This window comes from Littorina saxatilis, linkage group LG2, assembly GCF_037325665.1.
Source record: "Littorina saxatilis isolate snail1 linkage group LG2, US_GU_Lsax_2.0, whole genome shotgun sequence".
NCBI classification, from domain to species: domain Eukaryota; kingdom Metazoa; phylum Mollusca; class Gastropoda; order Littorinimorpha; family Littorinidae; genus Littorina; species Littorina saxatilis.
In genome coordinates, this window is record NC_090246.1 from 26928416 (window position 1) to 26934561 (window position 6146).

The window sequence follows — 6146 nt, forward strand, 5'->3', positions numbered from 1 at the left end:
TAATTAAAAAAGATTGGCAGATTTAGCAACACGTAAGGGGAAACCGTGACTTTATTCCAAGCGGTGTGATGATGTTTGTCCCTTTGTTTTTTAGCTGGGTCTGGCGGAGGGTGTGGCTTAGAGCACCAAAAAGTGATAAATGCATGTGTAAAATGGGGTGGCCGGGGGGGGGGGGGGGGGGGGGATAAAATAAAGTTTATACATGCAGCAGCAAAAAGGACAGGAAAAGTACACGGTTTCCTTCTTTAAACCGCTGTTACACCTATGCTACTACCTTTCCCTACTCCCCTAACCAAATGTGTACAACTTACACACACACACACACGAGACTGAGGCAGAACTTTATTTTAACAGAGAGAAAGAGAGAGAGGCATCTGCCAAATGTACATCTCAGCCAACTGGAGACACACACACCCCCACACACCTGGGTCCGGTAATATGTAGCTAGTCATCGGTCGGCTGACCGTGAAACTGACGGTGGGTCGACGTTGAACCGCAAAAGTCAGTAATATGAGCGCGAACAACTGCCGGTCCAACTGAAAACAGTCGCCCGACTGCGGTTGGGCTTACAGGCACCTTTTTCGGTCGATCGACCGCAGTGTCTCTACTTGTTTTAACTTTCTGAGCGTGTTTTTAATCCAAACATATCATATCTATATGTTTTTAGAATCAGGAACCGACAAGGAATAAGATGAAAGTGTTTTTAAATTGATTCCGATAATTTAATTTTGATAATAATTTTTTTATATTTAATTTTCAGAGCTTGTTTTTAATTCAAATATAACATATTTATATGTTTTTGGAATCAGCAAATGATGGGGAATAAGATGAACGTAAATTTGGATCGTTTTCTAAAAACAATATTTTTTTTACATTTTTCAGATTTTTAATGATCAAATTTTCTCACCCTGTCCTTTACCACCCAAAAAAAAAATAAAAAATTTGAGTTTGGAAAAAAAAAGTTTAGGGTCGGCGCCGAAATTTAGATACCGGTACCGCCAAAACAGGACCGATGTTTACATCGGAAGTTGTAATGTTCTAAAAATACCACTGAGCGGCTGACTGTCTAGTCAGCCGACTGTCAGTGCTACCGCGCTGCACATATTACCCGTCAAAACACGGCCGGTCAGCAGACTGCAGTCAACTGACTTGACAGTCAGTCGACTGTGGTTGCTCGACCGTCCAAAATACGCTGTTCATATTACCGGCCCCTGTACACAAATGCATTTGCAGTCACGCCCTCGACCGTACCCACATGCACATGCAGTCAGTCAAACAAAAAAGAGAACAGTCACTCTGTATTTATAGCAAATATGTATATATGTGTTTGTTCCACACATACACATCACTTATTACCACACACACACACACAAACATACAAACATACACACACACACGCGCGCATGCGCACATACACACACACACACACACACACACACACACACATGCATCTGCAGTCACAGCTTCGACCCTACGATCCGCATCTTAGCTTCACATTAACTTACACACAAAAAATCCCCCCAAAATCTATCTGAGAATAAAATAAAAAGATTGTTTTTTACTAGCGCCTCTTCTCTGTAGTCTACGTCAGAAGAGGTCAAAATGTTGGAACCCGATACTTGAATAAGCGGTTTTCAATCAAGACGCAAGCGTGACGCGAGCGTTAATCCAACCGTAAACCTCAATTGAAAACGTCTTTGAAAACAGCTAAAACAGATTACTAAAATTCTCTTATTACCAGTGAACACTAGGATGCTTACAAATCTAATAAAAAGACAGACAGACACACACACAAACACACATACAAACAGACAGACAGAGCAAAGCCTAAACATCCCGTATTTTCCGGGGTGTAAGCTAATAAGTGGTGTATTCTACTAAACTAAGCAAACAAATTATTGCACCCATTTTCGTACCCCAACTATAAGATTAATTCCCGTGTCATTTTATTCAAACTTTATATGCCATTAAAGGCCCTTCGCTTGGCTACCTTGCACACTTTTCGGATCAAAGATTTCTGTTGTAGGTATCACGTGACCGCCGCCGAAAAACGTAATGTACCAATTAAAAAATCGGAAAAAAAATCATAATAGCCGCAGCTTTGCAACTTTTACATACGAGAAAAAATAAAAAATCATTGATCTATTCAGAACAGGTTGTTTTGTTTTGCTATCTTGCGTATCTCTTGTGTTATGTCATTTCTACTGATGCAGGTGTGGAACGCATGAGCAGTAGAAAACGAGGTTTTTGCGTCCGTTTTGAGAAGTACCATGACAAAAAGCTTCTTTTTTTCCAGCAATGCCTAAATGGATTGATTTGAAACTTTCAGGAGCTGAAGTCAACATACAAGACTTACATTGAGTGAAATGTTGGATCACTGCATGCTTGCACGCAGATGTTATGCACTCTTCCGGAAAATGTTTTTAAACCCGTCACATGTTTGTAAATGTACACCCTAAAAATGCATGACTTTGCATGCATACAGAAAAATGGTTGTTACAAGAACTGCCAAAGTTTCATTCGAGTAAGGCGACTGACAGACATTTGCTAGCCATGTAAACACACGAGAAAACAAGTCGCGTAAGGCGAAAATACAATATTTAGTCAAGTAGCTGCCATTTTTCAGCAAGACCGTATACTCGTAGCATCGTCAGTCCACCGCTCATGGCAAAGGCAGTGAAATTGACAAGAAGAGCGGGGTAGTAGTTGCGCTAAGAAGGATAGCACGCTTTTCTGTACCTCTCTTTGTTTTAACTTTCTGAGCGTGTTTTTAATCCAAACATATCATATCTATATGTTTTTGGAATCAGGAACCGACAAGGAATAAGATGAAAGTGTTTTTAAATTGATTTCGACAATTTAATTTTGATAATAATTTTTATATATTTAATTTTCAGAGCTTGTTTTTAATCCGAATATAACATATTTATATGTTTTTGGAATCAGCAAATGATGGAGAATAAGATAAACGTAAATTTGGATCGTTTTATAAATTTTTATTTTTTTTTACAATTTTCCGATTTTTAATGACCAAAGTCATTAATTAATTTTTAAGCCACCAAGCTGAAATGCAATACCGAACCCCGGGCTTCGTCGAAGATTACTTGACCAAAATTTGAACCAATTTGGTTGAAAAATGAGGGCGTGACAGTGCCGCCTCAACTTTCACGAAAAGCCGGATATGACGTCATCAAAGACATTTATCAAAAAAATGAAAAAAACGTATGGGGATTTCATACCCAGGAACTCTCATGTCAAATTTCATAAAGATCGGTCCAGTAGTTTAGTCTGAATCGCTCTACACACACACACAGACACACAGACACACAGACACACGCACATACACCACGACCCTCGTTTCGATTCCCCCTCGATGTTAAAATATTTAGTCAAAACTTGACTAAATATAAAAATGGAACGTTCAGGCTGTTTGCTATTGACAGCGGTTATCGCTGAATGCCTCTCAAAACATGCTGCGGTACGGATGACTGAACATGGCTGTCGCACTGCAATCCTCCAAAAATATGTGATCGTGTTTACAGGACCAGGAAACGTAAACTAGTTATTGTATTTATATGCAACTTTGGCAGTATTTGTAACATTTATATGTCTGTACGCATGCAAAGTCATGATTTTTTTAATGTAAACCTTTAAACTTATGACACGTTTTAAAACATTTTCCGGAAGATTGCATATAATCTCAACAAATATCTGTAACGATGCGAAATTTTACCGGACGTACGTCTCATATGTAGACTTAAGATCCTGAAAGTTGTGAAGCAATCCACTTAGGCATTGCTGAAATAAAGTGCTTTTTGTCATGGTACCCCTCAAAATGGACGCAAAACCCTCTCGTTTTCTACTGCTCATGCGCTCAACACCTGCATCAGTAGAATTGACATAACACAATAGATACGCAAGATAGCAAAAGAAAATTGTTCTGGATAGATAAACGATTTGGCTTTCTCCTCGTTTGTAAACCAGGGCCGGACCAAATGAGTTGTAAGGGGGGGGGGTTCCTCCTTTTTTTGGAGGGGGGGGGGGGCAAATCAGCGAAGTGGCGAAGCCACAAGCGCGCGCCTGCTTTGCAGGCGCGCGAACTAGGGGGGTCCGGGGGCATGCTCCCCCGGAAAATGTTTGAAAAACGGTTAAAATCTGTGCAATCTGGTGCATTCTGAGCTTTGTTTTGAGGGTTAAGAGCAGCATTGTTTTGGTGCTAAAACTAGTAAAAAAAAACAAACACTCAAAGCAAGGTACATGCTTTTTCCAGGGGTGGGGTTCCGGAACCCCTGGAACCCCCCCCCTGGGTCCGGCCCTGTAAACGTTGCCAAGTTAAGCCTATTCTGAATTTTTGTCGATTTTTTAATTGGTACATTACGTTTTTGTCAGGTCGATTTTGGGGGTACCCTGACTTCGGCGGCGGTCACGTGATACCTACAACAAAAATCTTTGATCCGAAAAGTGTGCAAGGTAGCCAAGTGAAGGGCCTTTAATGGCATATAAAGTTAGAATAAAATAACACGGGAATGAATGTTTTAGTTGGGGTACAAAAATGGGTGCAATAATGATTTTTTTGCTCAGTTTAGATAGAGGGCAAAACTAGACAACCCCGATTACGCCAACTACACCACGGCATGAAGAGAGCGCCGTTCCACCCGGTCGATTCCTGAAGTAATTTTCGAGCGGGCTGCATATGCTCGGCCAAGAATGCAAACTTTCTTCGATTAAAGACATTATAGCATGTCTAAAATTGTTGGACTTGAGTTATCAAGCTTTTAAAATCGCCAAGTAACTGTAAAATATAGTTTCAGTTACATGAGAACTCATTCTGTTGAACAGATTTGACAGCCACAACCCAACAGCTGTGTTATGAATGGGTTTTACAACTATAATGAATGACGTACTCACAACAATCACTCACACTTTCGATTTTTTTTGTTTGTTTGTTTGTTTGCTTAACGCCCAGCCGACCACGAAGGGCCATATCAGGGCGGTGCTGCTTTGACTTATAACGTGCGCCACACACAAGACATAAGTCGCAGCACAGGCTTCATGTCTCACCCAGTCACATTATTCTGACACCGGACCAACCAGTCCTAGCACTAACCCCATATTGCCAGACGCCAGGCGGAGCAGCCACTAGATTGCCAATTTTAAAGTCTTAGGTATGACCCGGCCGGGGTTCGAACCCACGACCTCCCGATCACGGGGCGGACGCCTTACCACTAGGCCAACCGTGCCGGTCACTTTCGATTCCAGGTTCGTCTCACTCATAACAACAATCAAAGAAAGTAGGGAACAGTTTAACAATTTACTCTCGTATTTGACATACTTATGCATCACAAGACATATGATTATGATCCTTCAAAATATTCACTTATCAATTCTGGTCACACAACATATTTCTAACACTGACCTTTACTCCCACTGATACACATGCATACTTCACTTTTTCACGTTACCACATTAAGCCTTTGATGATGATGACGACGACCGGGTAGAATACGACGATGGAGTAGAATGACACAGGGCATAATGGCGATAATGTTTACGAGTGGCAATGTATATGACGGCTTACTAGCGCCAAAACTAAACATTAGTAATTAACCCGTGAAAGTTACTAATTTTCACAGGAAAATTACAGTTATGACGTAAAAATTACTAATTTTCACGTGTTAATTACTAATTTTCACGTGTTAATAACTAATTTTTTTAAGTGTTAATGTCTAATTTTCAGTTTTGGCTCGCTTCCTGACGGCTTACTTGCGCCAAAACTAAAAATTAATAATTTTCACGCGTTAACACAAGCCAGAGAACACCAGCGCTTGTGAGATCAAAACGTTTGCCCGCAGGGAAGTGAACCTTCCTTATCTCAGTTTTGCACCGGAGAGCTATTCAAGCGGGGTATTGTGCGAGTTGGCTATTCAGGTAAGAATGACAGGGATAGCTCACCCGTCCACCAGTTGGGTGGATTCACAGAAACTTCACGTGCAACGTGACAAGACGCAAAAATCAGTGCGTGTTTAGGCTGTCAACCCTAGCAAAACATCAACCATAGGTGCCTGCACTTGACATTCTATTATACATTCCGTGTACACCAAATAATCAAAATCATGTTCGTAACAAGCTGCCCTTCAAGCTCTCCC